Below are 25,506 nucleotides of genomic sequence, written 5' to 3' on the forward strand. Positions count from 1 at the left end.
AAAAAACTGTTATAGTAGGAGTGAATGGAGCCCAAAGCGAAATATATTCTGCAATACAGAAATTCACTCTGAAAGTTATGCGAAATATCTTAATTCATTTTTGTTATTAATTTTAGATTTCTTGTGCTCCGATAATTATTAATCAAAATTTTTTAAAACACAATAATCATTTTTCTGAAGTTAAAGAACTTCTGTTTATGCTTTTTACTTTCTTTTACCATCGGATGTTTTGTGGAAAAATTACCTTTTAGTATCATTGAGATTACGTCAAATGATTAATTTTTGCTGTCATATAAAAAAAAAAAAACTGTTATAGTAGGAGTGAATGGAGCCCAAAGCGAAATATATTCTGCAATACAGAAATTCACTCTGAAAGTTATGCGAAATATCTTAATTCATTTTTGTTATTAATTTTAGATTTCTTGTGCTCCGATAATTATTAATCAAAATTTTTTAAAACACAATAATCATTTTTCTGAAGTTAAAGAACTTCTGTTTATGCTTTTTACTTTCTTTTTACCATCGGATGTTTTGTGGAAAAATTACCTTTTAGTATCATTGAGATTACGTCAAATGATTAATTTTTGCTGTCATATAAAAAAAAAAAACTGTTATAGTAGGAGTGAATGGAGCCCAAAGCGAAATATATTCTGCAATACAGAAATTCACTCTGAAAGTTATGCGAAATATCTTAATTCATTTTTGTTATTAATTTTAGATTTCTTGTGCTCCGATAATTATTAATCAAAATTTTTTAAAACACAATAATCATTTTTCTGAAGTTAAAGAACTTCTGTTTATGCTTTTTACTTTCTTTTTACCATCGGATGTTTTGTGGAAAAATTACCTTTTAGTATCATTGAGATTACGTCAAATGATTAATTTTTGCTGTCATATAAAAAAAAAAAAACTGTTATAGTAGGAGTGAATGGAGCCCAAAGCGAAATATATTCTGCAATACAGAAATTCACTCTGAAAGTTATGCGAAATATCTTAATTCATTTTTGTTATTAATTTTAGATTTCTTGTGCTCCGATAATTATTAATCAAAATTTTTTAAAACACAATAATCATTTTTCTGAAGTTAAAGAACTTCTGTTTATGCTTTTTACTTTCTTTTTACCATCGGATGTTTTGTGGAAAAATTACCTTTTAGTATCATTGAGATTACGTCAAATGATTAATTTTTGCTGTCATATAAAAAAAAAAAACTGTTATAGTAGGAGTGAATGGAGCCCAAAGCGAAATATATTCTGCAATACAGAAATTCACTCTGAAAGTTATGCGAAATATCTTAATTCATTTTTGTTATTAATTTTAGATTTCTTGTGCTCCGATAATTATTAATCAAAATTTTTTAAAACACAATAATCATTTTTCTGAAGTTAAAGAACTTCTGTTTATGCTTTTTACTTTCTTTTTACCATCGGATGTTTTGTGGAAAAATTACCTTTTAGTATCATTGAGATTACGTCAAATGATTAATTTTTGCTGTCATATAAAAAAAAAAAAACTGTTATAGTAGGAGTGAATGGAGCCCAAAGCGAAATATATTCTGCAATACAGAAATTCACTCTGAAAGTTATGCGAAATATCTTAATTCATTTTTGTTATTAATTTTAGATTTCTTGTGCTCCGATAATTATTAATCAAAATTTTTTAAAACACAATAATCATTTTTCTGAAGTTAAAGAACTTCTGTTTATGCTTTTTACTTTCTTTTTACCATCGGATGTTTTGTGGAAAAATTACCTTTTAGTATCATTGAGATTACGTCAAATGATTAATTTTTGCTGTCATATAAAAAAAAAAAAACTGTTATAGTAGGAGTGAATGGAGCCCAAAGCGAAATATATTCTGCAATACAGAAATTCACTCTGAAAGTTATGCGAAATATCTTAATTCATTTTTGTTATTAATTTTAGATTTCTTGTGCTCCGATAATTATTAATCAAAATTTTTTAAAACACAATAATCATTTTTCTGAAGTTAAAGAACTTCTGTTTATGCTTTTTACTTTCTTTTTACCATCGGATGTTTTGTGGAAAAATTACCTTTTAGTATCATTGAGATTACGTCAAATGATTAATTTTTGCTGTCATATAAAAAAAAAAAAACTGTTATAGTAGGAGTGAATGGAGCCCAAAGCGAAATATATTCTGCAATACAGAAATTCACTCTGAAAGTTATGCGAAATATCTTAATTCATTTTTGTTATTAATTTTAGATTTCTTGTGCTCCGATAATTATTAATCAAAATTTTTTAAAACACAATAATCATTTTTCTGAAGTTAAAGAACTTCTGTTTATGCTTTTTACTTTCTTTTTACCATCGGATGTTTTGTGGAAAAATTACCTTTTAGTATCATTGAGATTACGTCAAATGATTAATTTTTGCTGTCATATAAAAAAAAAAAACTGTTATAGTAGGAGTGAATGGAGCCCAAAGCGAAATATATTCTGCAATACAGAAATTCACTCTGAAAGTTATGCGAAATATCTTAATTCATTTTTGTGATTAATTTTAGATTTCTTCTGCTCCGATAATTATTAATCAAAATTTTTTAAAACACAATAATCATTTTTCTGAAGTTAAAGAACTTCTGTTTATGCTTTTTACTTTCTTTTTACCATCGGATGTTTTGTGGAAAAATTACCTTTTAGTATCATTGAGATTACGTCAAATGATTAATTTTTGCTGTCATATAAAAAAAAAAAACTGTTATAGTAGGAGTGAATGGAGCCCAAAGCGAAATATATTCTGCAATACAGAAATTCACTCTGAAAGTTATGCGAAATATCTTAATTCATTTTTGTGATTAATTTTAGATTTCTTGTGCTCCGATAATTATTAATCAAAATTTTTTAAAACACAATAATCATTTTTCTGAAGTTAAAGAACTTCTGTTTATGCTTTTTACTTTCTTTTTACCATCGGATGTTTTGTGGAAAAATTACCTTTTAGTATCATTGAGATTACGTCAAATGATTAATTTTTGCTGTCATATAAAAAAAAAAAACTGTTATAGTAGGAGTGAATGGAGCCCAAAGCGAAATATATTCTGCAATACAGAAATTCACTCTGAAAGTTATGCGAAATATCTTAATTCATTTTTGTGATTAATTTTAGATTTCTTGTGCTCCGATAATTATTAATCAAAATTTTTTAAAACACAATAATCATTTTTCTGAAGTTAAAGAACTTCTGTTTATGCTTTTTACTTTCTTTTTACCATCGGATGTTTTGTGGAAAAATTACCTTTTAGTATCATTGAGATTACGTCAAATGATTAATTTTTGCTGTCATATAAAAAAAAAAAACTGTTATAGTAGGAGTGAATGGAGCCCAAAGCGAAATATATTCTGCAATACAGAAATTCACTCTGAAAGTTATGCGAAATATCTTAATTCATTTTTGTGATTAATTTTAGATTTCTTCTGCTCCGATAATTATTAATCAAAATTTTTTAAAACACAATAATCATTTTTCTGAAGTTAAAGAACTTCTGTTTATGCTTTTTACTTTCTTTTTACCATCGGATGTTTTGTGGAAAAATTACCTTTTAGTATCATTGAGATTACGTCAAATGATTAATTTTTGCTGTCATATAAAAAAAAAACTGTTATAGTAGGAGTGAATGGAGCCCAAAGCGAAATATATTCTGCAATACAGAAATTCACTCTGAAAGTTATGCGAAATATCTTAATTCATTTTTGTTATTAATTTTAGATTTCTTGTGCTCCGATAATTATTAATCAAAATTTTTTAAAACACAATAATCATTTTTCTGAAGTTAAAGAACTTCTGTTTATGCTTTTTACTTTCTTTTTACCATCGGATGTTTTGTGGAAAAATTACCTTTTAGTATCATTGAGATTACGTCAAATGATTAATTTTTGCTGTCATATAAAAAAAAAAACTGTTATAGTAGGAGTGAATGGAGCCCAAAGCGAAATATATTCTGCAATACAGAAATTCACTCTGAAAGTTATGCGAAATATCTTAATTCATTTTTGTTATTAATTTTAGATTTCTTGTGCTCCGATAATTATTAATCAAAATTTTTTAAAACACAATAATCATTTTTCTGAAGTTAAAGAACTTCTGTTTATGCTTTTTACTTTCTTTTTACCATCGGATGTTTTGTGGAAAAATTACCTTTTAGTATCATTGAGATTACGTCAAATGATTAATTTTTGCTGTCATATAAAAAAAAAAACTGTTATAGTAGGAGTGAATGGAGCCCAAAGCGAAATATATTCTGCAATACAGAAATTCACTCTGAAAGTTATGCGAAATATCTTAATTCATTTTTGTGATTAATTTTAGATTTCTTGTGCTCCGATAATTATTAATCAAAATTTTTTAAAACACAATAATCATTTTTCTGAAGTTAAAGAACTTCTGTTTATGCTTTTTACTTTCTTTTTACCATCGGATGTTTTGTGGAAAAATTACCTTTTAGTATCATTGAGATTACGTCAAATGATTAATTTTTGCTGTCATATAAAAAAAAAAAACTGTTATAGTAGGAGTGAATGGAGCCCAAAGCGAAATATATTCTGCAATACAGAAATTCACTCTGAAAGTTATGCGAAATATCTTAATTCATTTTTGTGATTAATTTTAGATTTCTTCTGCTCCGATAATTATTAATCAAAATTTTTTAAAACACAATAATCATTTTTCTGAAGTTAAAGAACTTCTGTTTATGCTTTTTACTTTCTTTTTACCATCGGATGTTTTGTGGAAAAATTACCTTTTAGTATCATTGAGATTACGTCAAATGATTAATTTTTGCTGTCATATAAAAAAAAAAAACTGTTATAGTAGGAGTGAATGGAGCCCAAAGCGAAATATATTCTGCAATACAGAAATTCACTCTGAAAGTTATGCGAAATATCTTAATTCATTTTTGTGATTAATTTTAGATTTCTTCTCCTCCGATAATTATTAATCAAAATTTTTTAAAACACAATAATCATTTTTCTGAAGTTAAAGAACTTCTGTTTATGCTTTTTACTTTCTTTTTACCATCGGATGTTTTGTGGAAAAATTACCTTTTAGTATCATTGAGATTACGTCAAATGATTAATTTTTGCTGTCATATAAAAAAAAAAAAACTGTTATAGTAGGAGTGAATGGAGCCCAAAGCGAAATATATTCTGCAATACAGAAATTCACTCTGAAAGTTATGCGAAATATCTTAATTCATTTTTGTGATTAATTTTAGATTTCTTCTGCTCCGATAATTATTAATCAAAATTTTTTAAAACACAATAATCATTTTTCTGAAGTTAAAGAACTTCTGTTTATGCTTTTTACTTTCTTTTTACCATCGGATGTTTTGTGGAAAAATTACCTTTTAGTATCATTGAGATTACGTCAAATGATTAATTTTTGCTGTCATATAAAAAAAAAAAACTGTTATAGTAGGAGTGAATGGAGCCCAAAGCGAAATATATTCTGCAATACAGAAATTCACTCTGAAAGTTATGCGAAATATCTTAATTCATTTTTGTGATTAATTTTAGATTTCTTCTGCTCCGATAATTATTAATCAAAATTTTTTAAAACACAATAATCATTTTTCTGAAGTTAAAGAACTTCTGTTTATGCTTTTTACTTTCTTTTTACCATCGGATGTTTTGTGGAAAAATTACCTTTTAGTATCATTGAGATTACGTCAAATGATTAATTTTTGCTGTCATATAAAAAAAAAAAAACTGTTATAGTAGGAGTGAATGGAGCCCAAAGCGAAATATATTCTGCAATACAGAAATTCACTCTGAAAGTTATGCGAAATATCTTAATTCATTTTTGTGATTAATTTTAGATTTCTTCTGCTCCGATAATTATTAATCAAAATTTTTTAAAACACAATAATCATTTTTCTGAAGTTAAAGAACTTCTGTTTATGCTTTTTACTTTCTTTTTACCATCGGATGTTTTGTGGAAAAATTACCTTTTAGTATCATTGAGATTACGTCAAATGATTAATTTTTGCTGTCATATAAAAAAAAAAAAACTGTTATAGTAGGAGTGAATGGAGCCCAAAGCGAAATATATTCTGCAATACAGAAATTCACTCTGAAAGTTATGCGAAATATCTTAATTCATTTTTGTGATTAATTTTAGATTTCTTCTGCTCCGATAATTATTAATCAAAATTTTTTAAAACACAATAATCATTTTTCTGAAGTTAAAGAACTTCTGTTTATGCTTTTTACTTTCTTTTTACCATCGGATGTTTTGTGGAAAAATTACCTTTTAGTATCATTGAGATTACGTCAAATGATTAATTTTTGCTGTCATATAAAAAAAAAAACTGTTATAGTAGGAGTGAATGGAGCCCAAAGCGAAATATATTCTGCAATACAGAAATTCACTCTGAAAGTTATGCGAAATATCTTAATTCATTTTTGTGATTAATTTTAGATTTCTTCTGCTCCGATAATTATTAATCAAAATTTTTTAAAACACAATAATCATTTTTCTGAAGTTAAAGAACTTCTGTTTATGCTTTTTACTTTCTTTTTACCATCGGATGTTTTGTGGAAAAATTACCTTTTAGTATCATTGAGATTACGTCAAATGATTAATTTTTGCTGTCATATAAAAAAAAAAAAACTGTTATAGTAGGAGTGAATGGAGCCCAAAGCGAAATATATTCTGCAATACAGAAATTCACTCTGAAAGTTATGCGAAATATCTTAATTCATTTTTGTGATTAATTTTAGATTTCTTCTGCTCCGATAATTATTAATCAAAATTTTTTAAAACACAATAATCATTTTTCTGAAGTTAAAGAACTTCTGTTTATGCTTTTTACTTTCTTTTTACCATCGGATGTTTTGTGGAAAAATTACCTTTTAGTATCATTGAGATTACGTCAAATGATTAATTTTTGCTGTCATATAAAAAAAAAAAAACTGTTATAGTAGGAGTGAATGGAGCCCAAAGCGAAATATATTCTGCAATACAGAAATTCACTCTGAAAGTTATGCGAAATATCTTAATTCATTTTTGTGATTAATTTTAGATTTCTTCTGCTCCGATAATTATTAATCAAAATTTTTTAAAACACAATAATCATTTTTCTGAAGTTAAAGAACTTCTGTTTATGCTTTTTACTTTCTTTTTACCATCGGATGTTTTGTGGAAAAATTACCTTTTAGTATCATTGAGATTACGTCAAATGATTAATTTTTGCTGTCATATAAAAAAAAAAAAACTGTTATAGTAGGAGTGAATGGAGCCCAAAGCGAAATATATTCTGCAATACAGAAATTCACTCTGAAAGTTATGCGAAATATCTTAATTCATTTTTGTTATTAATTTTAGATTTCTTCTGCTCCGATAATTATTAATCAAAATTTTTTAAAACACAATAATCATTTTTCTGAAGTTAAAGAACTTCTGTTTATGCTTTTTACTTTCTTTTTACCATCGGATGTTTTGTGGAAAAATTACCTTTTAGTATCATTGAGATTACGTCAAATGATTAATTTTTGCTGTCATATAAAAAAAAAAAAACTGTTATAGTAGGAGTGAATGGAGCCCAAAGCGAAATATATTCTGCAATACAGAAATTCACTCTGAAAGTTATGCGAAATATCTTAATTCATTTTTGTGATTAATTTTAGATTTCTTCTGCTCCGATAATTATTAATCAAAATTTTTTAAAACACAATAATCATTTTTCTGAAGTTAAAGAACTTCTGTTTATGCTTTTTACTTTCTTTTTACCATCGGATGTTTTGTGGAAAAATTACCTTTTAGTATCATTGAGATTACGTCAAATGATTAATTTTTGCTGTCATATAAAAAAAAAAAAACTGTTATAGTAGGAGTGAATGGAGCCCAAAGCGAAATATATTCTGCAATACAGAAATTCACTCTGAAAGTTATGCGAAATATCTTAATTCATTTTTGTGATTAATTTTAGATTTCTTCTGCTCCGATAATTATTAATCAAAATTTTTTAAAACACAATAATCATTTTTCTGAAGTTAAAGAACTTCTGTTTATGCTTTTTACTTTCTTTTTACCATCGGATGTTTTGTGGAAAAATTACCTTTTAGTATCATTGAGATTACGTCAAATGATTAATTTTTGCTGTCATATAAAAAAAAAAAAAACTGTTATAGTAGGAGTGAATGGAGCCCAAAGCGAAATATATTCTGCAATACAGAAATTCACTCTGAAAGTTATGCGAAATATCTTAATTCATTTTTGTGATTAATTTTAGATTTCTTCTGCTCCGATAATTATTAATCAAAATTTTTTAAAACACAATAATCATTTTTCTGAAGTTAAAGAACTTCTGTTTATGCTTTTTACTTTCTTTTTACCATCGGATGTTTTGTGGAAAAATTACCTTTTAGTATCATTGAGATTACGTCAAATGATTAATTTTTGCTGTCATATAAAAAAAAAAAACTGTTATAGTAGGAGTGAATGGAGCCCAAAGCGAAATATATTCTGCAATACAGAAATTCACTCTGAAAGTTATGCGAAATATCTTAATTCATTTTTGTGATTAATTTTAGATTTCTTCTGCTCCGATAATTATTAATCAAAATTTTTTAAAACACAATAATCATTTTTCTGAAGTTAAAGAACTTCTGTTTATGCTTTTTACTTTCTTTTTACCATCGGATGTTTTGTGGAAAAATTACCTTTTAGTATCATTGAGATTACGTCAAATGATTAATTTTTGCTGTCATATAAAAAAAAAAAAAACTGTTATAGTAGGAGTGAATGGAGCCCAAAGCGAAATATATTCTGCAATACAGAAATTCACTCTGAAAGTTATGCGAAATATCTTAATTCATTTTTGTTATTAATTTTAGATTTCTTCTGCTCCGATAATTATTAATCAAAATTTTTTAAAACACAATAATCATTTTTCTGAAGTTAAAGAACTTCTGTTTATGCTTTTTACTTTCTTTTTACCATCGGATGTTTTGTGGAAAAATTACCTTTTAGTATCATTGAGATTACGTCAAATGATTAATTTTTGCTGTCATATAAAAAAAAAAAACTGTTATAGTAGGAGTGAATGGAGCCCAAAGCGAAATATATTCTGCAATACAGAAATTCACTCTGAAAGTTATGCGAAATATCTTAATTCATTTTTGTGATTAATTTTAGATTTCTTCTGCTCCGATAATTATTAATCAAAATTTTTTAAAACACAATAATCATTTTTCTGAAGTTAAAGAACTTCTGTTTATGCTTTTTACTTTCTTTTTACCATCGGATGTTTTGTGGAAAAATTACCTTTTAGTATCATTGAGATTACGTCAAATGATTAATTTTTGCTGTCATATAAAAAAAAAAAAAACTGTTATAGTAGGAGTGAATGGAGCCCAAAGCGAAATATATTCTGCAATACAGAAATTCACTCTGAAAGTTATGCGAAATATCTTAATTCATTTTTGTGATTAATTTTAGATTTCTTCTGCTCCGATAATTATTAATCAAAATTTTTTAAAACACAATAATCATTTTTCTGAAGTTAAAGAACTTCTGTTTATGCTTTTTACTTTCTTTTTACCATCGGATGTTTTGTGGAAAAATTACCTTTTAGTATCATTGAGATTACGTCAAATGATTAATTTTTGCTGTCATATAAAAAAAAAAAAAACTGTTATAGTAGGAGTGAATGGAGCCCAAAGCGAAATATATTCTGCAATACAGAAATTCACTCTGAAAGTTATGCGAAATATCTTAATTCATTTTTGTGATTAATTTTAGATTTCTTCTGCTCCGATAATTATTAATCAAAATTTTTTAAAACACAATAATCATTTTTCTGAAGTTAAAGAACTTCTGTTTATGCTTTTTACTTTCTTTTTACCATCGGATGTTTTGTGGAAAAATTACCTTTTAGTATCATTGAGATTACGTCAAATGATTAATTTTTGCTGTCATATAAAAAAAAAAAAACTGTTATAGTAGGAGTGAATGGAGCCCAAAGCGAAATATATTCTGCAATACAGAAATTCACTCTGAAAGTTATGCGAAATATCTTAATTCATTTTTGTTATTAATTTTAGATTTCTTCTGCTCCGATAATTATTAATCAAAATTTTTTAAAACACAATAATCATTTTTCTGAAGTTAAAGAACTTCTGTTTATGCTTTTTACTTTCTTTTTACCATCGGATGTTTTGTGGAAAAATTACCTTTTAGTATCATTGAGATTACGTCAAATGATTAATTTTTGCTGTCATATAAAAAAAAAAAACTGTTATAGTAGGAGTGAATGGAGCCCAAAGCGAAATATATTCTGCAATACAGAAATTCACTCTGAAAGTTATGCGAAATATCTTAATTCATTTTTGTTATTAATTTTAGATTTCTTCTGCTCCGATAATTATTAATCAAAATTTTTTAAAATACAATAATCATTTTTCTGATGTTAAAGAACTTCTGTTTACCATCAAATTTCTGTATCAGTGTTCCATGTTGTAGCCCTTTTCACCAACGTTTGTTATTCCGAAATCGTTTCAAGAAATGTTGCATCAGTAATAAAAGATAAAAAGCTTCTGTGAGGCATGTGAAACCGGACAACCTTATTAGGATTGTCTGAAATATTTTAATATACTTGTACTGTAACTGGTATATTTCAAGTACTATATTATAACCATCATTAAAGTATTGTATTCTTACCGGTATTAAAGGTATTATTCAACATTTTAATTCCAACTTCATATCCTGTAGCCTAATCTTATAATTAGTTATTAATCAAATGTTGGGAAATTGGTACACGGAAAAAATATTAATCCTTTACTTTAAGTTCTTACTAACGTCCACATTAAATATTTTTGAATGTAACCGTTGGGTAACATTTACCTTGAAATATATATATATTTATATATATAAAAAGAATGGTGGAGCAAAATGTTTTAATGTCAGAAAAAAATATATAGTACTGCACATAATATAAAATAAAATATATAATAAAAAATAATAGTAGTATTTAGTATTGATGTTTCTATTTATTCGGTGCTTTTCGGGAAAAAAAAAATATTTTCTAAGAATAATTTATAATTCTTTTTTCACCGCCTGTATAAGCTCATATTTTCCTTATTTTATGTTAATTCCATTTTGTTTTTCTATGAAACTGTTATTTTTATTTTCTATATTCTATTTCTGAATGATTAACTCTTTCCTTTATTTGGAAAATTTCAAATTCAGATTGAAATATTTTCTCTCTGAAATATTAAGTAATTTTTTTTAATTAATCAATCCCAGAATAAATTCAAACTTATCATACGTCATCTTTATAGGTTTCTGAATGCCATGACCGATTGAAAAAAGGGAATATTTTTAAGATATTTTCGAACTTCACACACATCAGCAAAATAGAATTTTAGTCTTATCGTAGTCATATTCGAAATATACAAAGTAGAGATATTATTATTGTCGGGAAAAAAAAAATCGTCTCCAAAATTTTGATGAATCTAAATCTGAAGTCTGAACCACTCCCCCCCCCTTTTTTTTTATTTTTTTTTTATTTCACTCTCTGTTCTTAAAAAGAAAATTTGAAAACAAAGTGAGCTAGAGAAATGAAATTTAGTTTGGGATCTTTGCATCACTTTTTTAGATTTCTATCAAATTATGGACGAAATCCTTCTTCAGAAAGTCTATCTGTCTATCAGTTTGCATGCAAACACAATTTTTCAAACACACACACACACACACACAAAAAAAACATGGGGACAAGATGAATGGAATCGTAGGACTATATCGATGTCTGTGTGAACTCATTACACTAAAATGTTTTAGTTATTCATCAAATTTTGGCCCCAGTCAATAATTGGAAACAGATCCAAAATGCGCACGCATTTTCCTCTCATTATATCTACCCATTGTCTTGTATAAATATATCAGAAAGTGGTTTGAAGAATACTCACACTGGTTTTTATATGTATAGGTTTTCTCACAAGATGTAAAAGCACCTCTTTATTTTGATTACAAAGTTCCAATGAATAAATTATATTGAAACAATTATGAGAAATCTGTATTAAATAATACAGTTAAATTTTTTACATTTCTGAAAATGGACTCTTGCGTGCTGATCAGATAAGGCCAAATAATTTCGATGATGTTATCGAGACTGATTGAACAATTTATAATTTCTTGGGGAAAAAAATCGAATTTTCTTGGAAGTTTCTGATACAGTTTGTGTTTGATATTCTGGGTATGGGAGATTTATTTTTGATTCTTAATTTTTACTTGCAGTTCGTCTTGAAATATCGAGATTGCAACAAGTTAATGCAAGTTTTCATTGTTAAAGTTGAATAACCTCTGCACTCATTAACATTAACTTTCATAAATTTTTCTGTATTAATTTTCTTTTGGAGATATAACCCAATAATGAATGCCTAGATTTTTTTATATGTGAAGAATTCAGTGTGTTTATAATTTGATATTTATTGTCACCCAGTAAATGTCATATTCGCTTCTGTTTTAATTCGAAACTGCTTGAAGCAAAAAATTCATTGAAAACGCTCTTGAGGACAGATCTCTGGACCTTCGGCTTTACAATTTGCTGGCTGCGTAGTTTGCGACATCATTTTATACATTTGATGTCTCATGAATGTTCGTTAAGAAAGTATTTTAGGTTTTATTAGATTCTTAATTAAGAGTTAATTGACATTTTAACGTTTTTTTCTGAATAACTTCGAAAGAATTTATCATTTTTGCATCACCTTGAAATTAAAAAGTAAATTAACTTTTCAATCATCCAATTTTATTTGCATGCCGATTTTTTTCTCTTTAATTGTAATAAATTTTTAAAAACTAGTTTTAAGTACAATTTTGTGAAGAGGGACGAATCAAATCAAAAATATCATCACACTAAGATATTTCGGTCAAGAGTTTCGATTTTTTTAATTGATTTTGTTCCAGTAATATCATTGAAGAAATAAGTTTTCAAGATAATATTATTTGTCGACAAATCAAATAATTGCTGATTCAAACTGTTATCTGATCAAAATCCTTTAAAAAGTGATTAAAACGAGTATTAATCCATCATTTTGTTCACGAGACAGAATACCTAAATGAGAATTTCTGTCTTTAGAGTTAAAAAAATCTCTTACGATCATTTGTCAACTAAGTTATAGCATACAACAAAATACTCATTATTAGATTTCGATACAGGAGGTGATTCTTTTATGAAGCGACTTAAAGGCAATTTGACTCACCCTTAATGTTCATTTTAATCTAGATTTTAAACTTTTTTATTTCATGAAACCTTGATTAGTAGAATATTTCTTCTTGTAAACTAGACTGCTATATATCTTAATGAAGTCATTTCATGTTAATCTACTGTGCAAATTTAATTCTGAAATTTATTGGGTATTTTGCAAGATATAGTGTCCTTACAAAGCGTAATATATTGTAAATAAATTCTTAAAAGCAGCTTTTTTGTCATGTGGCAATGGCGTCAAATGAATTGACTTCTTTCGCCTGTCTCGCGTGTACAACAACAAGAAGGATTTTAAGTTTAGTCTACTGGGAAATTAGAAAGAATTATGAATAACTGTCAGAGTGGAAAAAAACAAATCAATTTCATATAGAAAAATCATATTCATAGGTTAATTCATAATGTAATACGGAATATGCCGGCGTCCTTGCATAGGGGTAGCGCATCTTCCCCGTGATCTGGGTGTCCCGGGTTCGAATCCTAGTTCGTGCATGGTTGTTTTTCAGCTGTGGGGTGTATGAATATGCCCCCCTGTAAAAAGGGGTTGTGCAAGCGAAAGTGTGAGTTGTATCTTCATATGAGCTAGAAGTCAGGCTTCTGCCCTTGGGTGCTCAGGGGCCTTTACACTCAGAAGCCACTGCACCCACTTTCCGTAGTAACGCGTACAAGACATCATCAATACTGACTATACAAAAGCATTTCAACACGCTTATTATTAATTTGAAATGTTTAGTTTCACACAGCAATGCGCTGGCAACTCTTAATAGTGCGTATATCTGGTAGGAAATCTCATGATGGGAATACATCACTACTTACTTTTCCCTCGTATGACATTTCAACGTGTTGTAAAACTACTTTGGTTACTGTTTTAGATGGAATAATGATTTCTTATATTATCACTACTAGTTCTGTTCCTATATCAAATTTAATTTATTTTATTATATACTAGTCGTCTTTGGTAAGCAGCTGATTCTCTAGGGATATTGGTTACCTTTATTTTTAATAAATTTGTTTTGATATAACTTCATATCCATGATGCAGTAAAATTGCAAGACATTAAAGATGCGTTACTTTCATTTTCTTGCATAGACTACTTCTCACAGTGTGTACATGACAATTTCTAATGGAAATCAATCCCATGACATCATAGCGTTATAAATAAATATTGTGATAAATTTCGTGATAATGTAACTTCACTTTTTTTATAGTCTCGTAAATTGTACAAATATTAAACAAAGTCCTCCTTCTTTGGTCATTTTCAAAATAAGTTTTCGAAAAAAAATGAAAAAAAAAAAAATACCGAAATTCAGCAGAAATATTAGATTATTAATATTAGATTCACAATATCATTAAAAAGACTGAAATGGCTTAAAATTTACTTTTGCGAAATAATATTGTCGGAAGTTCAAAAGTGGATAAAGCAGTAAAATCCAACTTAATTTTTAATTAATTAAAATTTCTTAAAAATCGCTTCGAGGTGCATAGTACTCCAAGATATATATGTGCCAAATTTGGTAGCTGCAGCTCAAGCGACCAAATTTGGTAGCTGTAGATACACACACGTGTGCGCAAATTCATCGCTATTATTAGTACAGATTTGTTTTAAACTGATTTACTTTTAAAGATTGTCGAAAACTATTTCGAATCATTCATATTTAAGATGCAATTAAATTCAATATGATATAAAATATTGTTTTTTTTTTTTTGTTTTGTTTTTTTTCTAATTTAGAGAAAGAATTTTTAGAATTAACCTGCAGATTTATAAGCATTAATTAAGCATAAATTTATAAGCATTAATTAATTTAAATATGATAATAATGTATAAGTTTGACTTGTTACCACAGTTAACAAATCTGTACTGTAAACTGTGAAAGAATTTCATTTTCAAATTATACGCTTGTTGTACGGGATTTTGAAACTGTACTTACTTTCTTTTACGTGAAACTGCATCTTGGGTGAACGACCGATTTATTGTAGGTGTCGCGTGCCTTGATACAAGTGATGACACTGTACTTAGCAACACGAGTTTATTGCATTTTATGGATTAAATAATTGATGACTATTTACATATGTACGTTTAAATTCATTTCTCTGAGTTCTCCATGGAGTTCTTGCCAACACACACACTCTTACCGGTATCAGTCTCACGTCTCCCGCGTAACTGTTCCTCTCTCTCTTCACTTTTTTTTTTTTTTTTTTTTTTTTTTTTACCATAGGGCCGGAACAATAACGTGGAGGTTAGTGATATGGCAGTAGATTTTGAATGGATACATTTGTTGGAACAATTTTATTTTCTAATCACTGTTTCAGGATGACATCATTTTTATTTATAAAGTACTATAAAACAAATACTGGGTACAAGTTTTGTTAAGAATATTTTGGATCTAGACTGCGACACGTTATTAAACAAGAAACCCCTTTTTGCCTTAAAATTCTCAAGTATTTGATATTTTCAAATTTTTGTAATACGAATTCTCTATGATTGAGTGTATTGCACTGAAAACGGAAAAAAAAAGAGACCGATAAGTTTTAGTGTAAAAAATCAAATACAGTTATAAGAAAATTCATGTCCTCTATTTTGTAGTTCTGCAAATAGTTTAATTCTATCGATTGTAATTTGTTATGCACACAAGTAATTTCAGTGAATCATTTTCGAAAGTAATAATAAAACTAGTTATAGGATATGATTTGAGAAGGGGCCATGCTTGTTTAACGGTGACAGAAATTCATTGATTAAATGTCGAAAATGGCCGAGTTCCGAAACGAATGGTTGCCATTAAATATTTTGAGACTAATGACACTGAGAGTAATAAAATATAATACAGAAATATGCCAAATATATATAGTCTTATCCTTATTGATGGGTTCGCTTTGATAGTGGGTGTATGGTGAAGAGAACGCACAATCAGCAGGAAACAACGACGTTTATTTACACGAAGACAGGATAGCACAAAGACGACAAATATTTACAGCAGAAAAGAATACAGGACAACACACAATAGCCCACTACAGACGACAGTATCCCACAAGTAGTAATCGTCCACAGCACACGAAGCGGCTAGACAGAATCCAGTAGGAGAAAGGTTCCTCGGAGCTTCGCTCTACGGTCTCTAAAAGGCTGAACTTCTCGCTGTCTTCTCTCGCTTTAGCTGCCGACTCACTACATCTCACAACTGGCTACTACACACAATATACGACGACACAGTAGACGACAGGATTCGGCACACAGCAGTTTAGTACTCGCTCCACACAACGCTGGTAATTCGCCGTTGCTTCGCTATTTTCTGGAAGACTCGTTACTTAAAAAACAATAACTTATTGTTTTGTATTTCCCTTTCTGTTAAAATGGTATATCTCTTAGGCCTAATTTCAGGGGATTTTCGGACCACGAGGAATCATTATTATTCTGTTTAGTCTGCATTCCTTCACAGAAAAAAATCCCTTTTTTGAATCCCTGCCTGAGGGTGACCATTGAAGTCTTCAGGCCGGATTCTTTTTTTATTTGGTTTAATTTGAAACTATTAACTTGGTTTTTATTACTTTTGTCTCAATTCATCTGTGTTTTAGAAGTAGCTGCATTTGCGCTCTCTAAATACTATGGTGTTTTTCCTGTTACTTTTTTGGTTTTAGTTTGAATAAAAAATAATTTTTAGAGTTGCGATTCCGAAACTATTTCGTTTCGTTTTAGTTTTAGTTTCGTTTTCAAAATATTTCTTACTTTAGATTGGTTATATATATATATATATATATATATATATATATATATAATGTTTTTTTTTTAAAATATAATTCACAGTTTTTAATGAAAAACTTCTAAAAGAATTCCATTTTGTATTTTGAATGATTGTGCTTTGTTGCAGTTTAAAAATTTGGTTATTTTATTAATGTGATTATTTTTCCCAATTTTTAGACTAAACTTAAAGTAAATTTTTGATTAATATTTAAATTTACATCATTTGCTTTGCTGATAAAAATATCCATTACATTTTTTTAATTTAGAAATATTTATTTACTCGAACTATATTTCCTGAAATGATGTGTTTCCTCATCAAAAAAATGAAAGCTAACATATCAATTAATTTTTATAATTCGATGTTCTTTCTTAAGAAATAAAAACCTTATTTATCTGTTTATCCTCGTCGGCATAACTTACCCCCGTGGTCTCAGATGAAAGCTGTTGTACTCTTTTTGATTGGTCGTCTTGCTACAGATCAATACACTTAATATTTTTTTATTTCGAAAGTACCGAATCAAAACATAACGCATTTTATGATGTTTAAGTTTCTTATTTTTAATTAATATTTAACATGCTAAAAGAATAGGGATAACTCACTGATGCATTTTTTTATTCTGTTTTATGTCATACATTTATTTTTCATACTTATGTGTTTTTGTTTACGTGATAAGATAATAAGCGGGAAATAAATTAAACATTTGAAATTTTTTTACTGTTACAGTTACTGTTCTTTACTTTCTTTTTTCACATTTATTCTCTTTCATTTACTGAATAAATAAATTATAATATAATGCTGGTAAAATTAAAGGCCCATTGACTGTTTCGGATATATATATATATATGCTTAAATAGTTTTTAAAAAAACTGGAGTAGATGTTTTTATGTAATTTTATCAATGGATTGATTATAAAATTGTCACATTCAATATAGAGGAAACAGAGGAAAAACTACTTTAATCCTTTGCCATAATTTCAATAATTTCAGTACTTAGAAATAAAAATTTAAGCAAATAGTTTTCTTTGGAATTTCGGGCGATATCAAAATGGTGTCTCTGTTCTTAGAATAATTCGTTTAATTCGGAATTTACTAAATGTTGTAAAAACTGAGAGATTCTTTCCTGTTTTCTCAAGTAGATAATAATCAACCTCTTACTCTCGAAATATCAGGGAAAATCTTGGCTAAAAATTAATTATTTCCCAAGAATCTAATACCTTTTGAATTCAGATGAGATAACTATACTTTTCATTCGATTCAAAAACTTATCTCTGACTAAACGAGCTCTGCAACATCAAGCATTGCCTTTTATTTGAAGGAATGTATCGTTGATAGTTCTAGTAGAAGGTGAGCAAAAATTTCTCACCCTTGACATATTTTCCATTAATTATCATTTTTGATGATGTGCAATCTTTACTTATTCTCGCCTGAATTGTCTGCCCACTGCTTCACTTTTGTAACCTTTCAGACATAAAATGGAGATTATTTCCTCTACCAATTTATTTTCTATCGAAAACTGACAATTAGTTTTACTAAACAGAAAGTTGATTAGTTTATTAAAAGAACATGATATCACTCTGTGCTACTCCAATTACACTTTAATTGCAATATTAACTCCAATTACAATGCTCATCTGTCGGTTACAGTTATAAATTACGCCAATTACAGTGTTTATCTGTCAATTACTTCAATTGCAATTATAAATTACTCCAATTACAATGTTCATCTGTCGAGTGTCTCCTTGTATGGTGTTGTACTTGCATATGAACCACACTAATAAAGGAGATTTCGTACAATTTTTGCCGATATGTTTCGCTTGGTATAATCGAAAATGCTGCTTTGTCAATAAGAGGCTCTCTTTGTTCGGTTTCAATTGGCTGCTTTGGATAATAGCGGAAATTAGCTCTTATTATTTATTGCACATGAGTGACCATGAACTTATTTTCTAAAATCCTCTCCAATAGTTTCGAGATCGGATCCGAATTCTGCAAATTATACTTGAGATAAGTCAAAAAAGATTGTCGCTTACACCCTATTTAATTGACGAAGTGTTCGGCTGGCAAATAATTATGATAAAATGCGATATTGAGGCATTACCGAAAATTATTTTGTAAAATGTATCCTTATGTTTCAAAAAGCAAGACGCCTAATCTGGGATTCCCAATCAACTTAAGATTTTCATAAATTCTGAAAATTGTGTATTTTGACATCTTTGTTCTGTTTTGCGCGAGTAATTTTCTTTTCCCATTATCTTTGAAGCATTCTATTTTTATATAGGTTTTATTTATGCCTGCTTATAATATCTGTCTATTGTTCTGAAACTTTAAAAGTATTTTATAACCTATATCACTTTACTTAATGGCATATATAGTTTGGTTTTCCTTGATGATGATGTCATGTCCACGTTACCACGGAAAGAGGATGCAGTAGCTTCTGAGGGTAAAGACCCCTGAGCACCCGAGGGCAGAAGTCTAACTTCTGGCTCATATGAAGATGAAACTCACGCATTCGCTTGCACAACCCCTTTTTACAGGGGGGGGGGGGTACATTCACACACCTCACAGATAGAACACAGATGAAGAACAACCATGCCTGAACCGGGAAGCTCAGATCACGGGGAAGATGCGCTACGCAAGGACTCCTTCCTGGTTTTCTTTATTTTTAAAGTATAAATACACAGCAAATAAAAAAGGCCAACATTATGTGATATCAGGATTATATTACTGTCAATTTCTCGTTAGTGTACTATATTTGTTGTTTATTGATTTGACTTTTTTTTTTAAGTTTCCAAGCTTTGTACCTAATATGTTTTCAATGCATTACGTCGAACTGTTGGCAATGAAAAATTGCGCACTTTTGACAATTCTTTTTATGTATCAACGTCAGGTTTCTAAATCCTTCCTAGAAAGGAATGGCAGTTTCTAAAATGGATAATGCAACATTTGTCGTGTTTCTGAAGGATCATTTATAAAATGTTGCACGTAATATTTGCATATAACTTTGCGTTTCTTACTTTTTTTTAAAAGAGTTCAACATTTTTTTATTTCATTCATTTGCAGAGTTAGTCATGATTTTACTATTTTGAAAAGTATGCATATATATCAAACATATTTATGGAGCATAATATGCACCATGTAAGTATATTTACGTGTGAAAATGGTTAGGGATAATGCAGAAGTCTTGTTTTTCGACATTATTTTTTAAAGTTCCAAAATTTCTTCACAAATTATCTGAGTTTCAGGCATTGACCTGTGGATAATGATATTTTAATTTCCTTTACGCAGCTTTATAAAACAGGCTTCAGACCATGAGGATCTCATGAGACTGTTATGGTCACTATGTGTGTATAGTCCACAAAAGTAAATAATTAACTTTCTTTAGTTATGTGAGAATATTTACATTTGCTAATTGTTAAGAATGTATTCAAAAGTCTTGTCTTTTAGCATCATTTTTTATATAGTTTACATTTTTACACTACACATTATCTGATCCCAGATATTATCCTATTGATAATAATATTCCTTGCCGCATTTTTGTAAAACAGTATTTAGACTATAAGGATTTCATTAGATTGTTATAGTTGCTATGATTCTACAATTCACATAGAGGAAATAATTAACTTTCTTTACTTCTGTGACTATATTTATGTGTGTTGACTGTTAGGGAGGAATTCTAAAGTCTTGACTTTTAACTGTCATTACTTGAATTTAGATGGTTATTGTTAAAATTAGCTGATATCTCAAAATAGCAGGCCGCGCTGTTATGAAATAAAATTGATTAAAATTTTGAAATTCTTGAAAAAGTATTTCTTGCAGGATTAAGAATTGGATAATAGCATGTTGTTCGCTTTCTGAATTAGGAAATGAAACAGATTTTAAGGATGCGTAACAGTGCCACGTAATGGAGAATTCCGAATTCTATCTTGATAAGTTGAAAAATTTTGTCCTATTGAGTATCGTTATAAACGCAGGAAAGTATTGTACTTTGAAAAATTCAATTTTTCGTCATAAATAACTATGCGAAGTTCTTTGGAAACTTCTTTTAACTAAGATTTTCAGTTAAATAATTATTGCATGAGATATTTCATTCTTGATGATATCACCATTAATTAAAGGTATTATATTTCCTTTTTATTTAATAAAGGTATTTATAAAAAAAGGCAGTATATTTCATTTTCATCTTGGTGTCAGAAATTTAAACGAAATTTTTCTGAGTTTTATTTGAAAGATTTAGAAAACTGTATTACTGAATAGATTTTTTTAAATTTTAATTTACTCTGATTAAAATGTTAACATTTTAATTTTGTTATTTTTACAGTAGAAAATTTTAAATTTTTGTTAAAAACAAAATTGTCATTTTTTGAAGATGTGCCTCCATGTTTCTGGATCATGACGTTTATTAAAATAACTTTCTCTAAACTCAGTGCTATAGATATTTCGTTGCATGTTTACTACATAAACACATTGAAGAGGATTTACTTAGACCTGATGAAGCAGAATTTAAAGAGTAATTGTTCAAAACAGATAAAAAAAAATTATTATTATTATTGTGTTGCTTTGAATTTGAAATTAGCGGGAGTGATCTTCTTGAAACTTTCTCGCGTACTCTCTAGTAATGTTTTTATCTTTCTCCAAATAAAATTGTCAACGAGTGCTCAGAGTTTTATTTTCTCGTATGCTAGTCTAGAGTAGTATAGCGATAGTATAATCTTCAAAAAATTTGAACTCGAGATTTTGACGAATCTGCATGTTTTAGACCTCTATTAGTTCGAAAAACACAAATATTAAGAAAATGTCCGTATCTGTGTCTGCATGTAACAAAGATAACTCAAAAATGCTTTGATCTAGACGGTTAAAACTTGGTATACGGTCTTAACATCAAATTACGGTCTTGGTGTAAGCAAATTTTCACATCTTTGTCAAATTTTGTGTAAATCTGTTAGGAGTAAATCCGGCTGTTCGAACTTAAATTAACACGATAATTACAAAATGAAAGGAGCTAAATAGATGAAATTCTGCACACAGATTTAACATCCATATTGTAGACACTTGTCAAATTTTGAACCAAATCCAATTGGCTCTCTGTCTGTCTGTACTTTCAGAAGCATGTAAATGCGATAGTTAAAAAAAATACACCGTGACTTAATTATATGAAATTTTGTATGGGATTTTGTGAGTACAAGTGCTGTTTTGTGTCAAATTTCTATTTCAATCTGTTGAGAAAAATGTGTCTAAAATAAAAATTCGATTTTTGGATAGTATTAATGCATGCCAGGTATTAATCACCGCATAATTCGCCAAGAATGACACGATAGATGCAATTGTGGTGAATAGCTTATAAGCCAGTTAACAACTGCCCTGCACGAGCAATTGCTTTTGTATCATGGTCATGTTACTGGACTGCGAACCACAAGGTCGCAGGTTCTATCCTTCGCTCATACCAAATTCGCACACAGTAAAAAAAAAAAAAAACTAAATTCGCGTCAAAGGTGATTATTTTTTAAATCTTGTACGCCAATACCATGTAAGGCTTTCTCTGGTATGGCTAGTTTATGAGAGAGATGCGAGAAAGTATTTTGGAGACCACTCCCTCTGATTATTTTCTGAATCCCGCTCTTTTTTTCGTTTTGGAGTATAATGAAGATAACTGAATATTACGTTAGACGACATCTTTTTTGACCAATTGTGAAATAAAATTTGGCACAGAACTAAAATTTTAATAATAATATCGCATACCAAATTTCAATTATCTTACTCTCTGCGTTTTTAAATTAGTACGTTTACATGCCTACGAATTAACAGACAGACAGTTCGTAACTTCTTGGCAGATTTCGTTCAAAACTTTGATATGGATTTAAACTTCAGATGGTAAACCCATATAGCTAAATTTTATTGATCAATTGTTATAATTTCAAATTATTATTATTCTAATTTTATATTATTATATTCGCCTGCACTGAGATAGACAGACAGACAAACTTCCTGCAAATGGATTTCGTTTACAATTTGATGGGTATCTATAAATAGGGTTAAGGACAGTGTAACAAATTTCATCCATCTTGCTCAAAGAGTTTTTTTTAATTATATTATTCTCAGATTGAACAACAAATAAATATATTTTCGAAATTCAGAAAAAATCTCGAATTCGAATTTTTAAACAGTTACAATACTTATTTTATGTTTATGTTAAGAACGAAAATAAGCATAAAAGATTTAATTAAAATTTTTCGCCAACGAATAATCTCGGTGAACTAACTAATAGCCTAAGACAGTTAGTGTTAAATAATTTTAGATATGGTTTTTAAACAAAATTCACTTATCTTAATCGTTTAAATAATAACTGCTCTTATAACCCCTCATTTCTTATAATTATTTTCTAGCTATTTTCATCCTGTTATTGACAGATAAAAAAAAAGTGATCGTTTCATATCTAAGAGTGTTTATTATTCTAAAAATCTCGAGTAAGTAAATATCCCAAGAAGTTTACTTTTCTTACTTCCATAGGAGATTAGCCTGGCTCTCTTATTTTGGCGAGACGGAGTAAATTGCATTTTTAGGGAGCTAGCATATTGATTAGTTTTTGGCTATTAAGTCCTTTTTTTGCGTCGCTAAAACGGCGGCCGAGCGGCGGTTGCGTCTGTGTTGCCAAGGTGACTGGGCGTCCAACAAGTTGGCGCTATAAAAAGACCCTTATTTTAGACTATTGTTAGCAGAAATTGCCTATACAGCTTGGAGTTATATAGTTTTTTTCTTATTCGATTATATAAGAACGGTTTATTGTGTGTGAGACAGCCGCACTATGGTAACAGGAAAAGAACAGTCATTTATTTAAGAATAATTTTATCATTTTTGTCACGCATTAAGACAATCTAGTCACTGGATATTGTGTTTAAGGAAGTAATCAAGTCCAGAACAAAGATCGATACCTTATTTTAATAGTTATATTGTTTTGAAATCTATAGCTACAGCTTTACTTTGCAATTCGTTCAGAATTCAAATTTTCTACCATCTTGAATTTTTTTAAAATCATAATATTATTTATTGATTGAATAAATGTGCCATCATACGTTAGCTTTAAGTTATTTTTGTTTGAAATAAAATACTTTTTATCAGTAGTTCAGAAAATACTGTTTTGTTTATTAAAAGAAGCGCCGATTCACGCTTGAAAGTACGTGTATTATAATTTCAGTTTATCCGTATTAAAAAAAAAAATTATTGTTTTCTAATCACTCGAATCTAGGTTTCATTTAACTTGAACTCCTAAGTTGTCTGGACTATTTTTTTCTCTCTCACTGCTAAATCCAAAAATACCATATCAGCAAATTCCCTTCTAATATTATGTAAGTTCAAAATATCTTCTCATCCTCTTTATCCTGCTTTTTCCCTTCTTTTCAAGCTACGCGGATACAAAGGCATGCTTTTGACAAGGAAATTGTCAAGCTTTCATGGTTTTATTAAAGAACTTTTAGAAATTAAAATCTTTTCTTTATCACGAACAAAAATGTTATTTTCTATTCGTTACGTCTGTTCTGCTGTCCCAAGAAAACCATTTCATGTATTATTAATCATACAAGTATTTTATATAAATTGATCCATTAAAGAGGAGAAACATTCTTTTTAGATATCACTTTAGATACTAAAATATTTTTAAAGTTCTACCCTACTAGTTACAGAAATTGATTACATTTTTCCTGAAAGAAATTGATCATTTCTGCCACTCCAACTATAACAAAATTTCAAAAGAATTTTGAATTACTTTTTTTTTTCATTTCCATTCAGTAACAGATTCTGCATTCCTTTTTCAAAACGGGAGTGTAAAGTTCCTTTTTTAAAATTGAATTAACAAATAAAGAAACTGCATTCAGCTTAAAAAACAATATTAGTTAATTTTTACAGTCTCAGTCGTCAAAAGATATAAAGCGTCGTCAGCTATCTTGGGATCTTATATAAATTTTTTTATAGTATTTCACTTATATTTTTTTACGATAATAATTTTAGAATGATTTTGAAAATTTTAAATTCTTGGCGACTTTTATATTATAATGAGTCATTCGAAATCAAAAGGTTGTAAAATATAGATATCAGCCTAATATGTTTTCTAGATTTAAAAAAAGTCATCAGCTGATAAATAATAACCTGTAGATAAATTATAACATTATTAAAACCCCTTGTATGAAGTTATTGAACTTTATGTAGGACTCAGGAATCACTACTATTTTAGAACGCACATTTAATTACATTTAGGACGATTATTACATTTAGGATATATATACATTGACATAAAAGAATTGAACATTCAGTAGATTTCGTCGAATACATCGCGTCTCGTCTCGTCTCGTCTTTACTTTCGTCCAGATCCGTCTGATCTGACACGTCTTTACTCTCTTCCAGATCCGTCTGATCTGACACGTCTTTACTCTCTTCCAGATCCGTCTGATCTGACACGTCTTTACTCTCTTCCAGATCCGTCTGATCTGACACGTCTTTACTCTCTTCCAGATCCGTCTGATCTGACACGTCTTTACTCTCTTCCAGATCCGTCTGATCTGACACG

General features: G+C 28.6%; 1 protein-coding gene across 3 annotated transcripts in view; it reads left to right on the forward strand.

Moving 5' to 3' along the window:
• LOC129964107 (5'-AMP-activated protein kinase subunit gamma-1-like) overlaps positions 1 to 25,506 on the forward strand; it is a 190,033-nt gene that overhangs the window by 126,823 nt on the left and 37,704 nt on the right. The window lies entirely within an intron of this gene.

Source organism: Argiope bruennichi, chromosome 3 (assembly GCF_947563725.1).
Source record: "Argiope bruennichi chromosome 3, qqArgBrue1.1, whole genome shotgun sequence".
Classification (NCBI taxonomy): domain Eukaryota; kingdom Metazoa; phylum Arthropoda; class Arachnida; order Araneae; family Araneidae; genus Argiope; species Argiope bruennichi.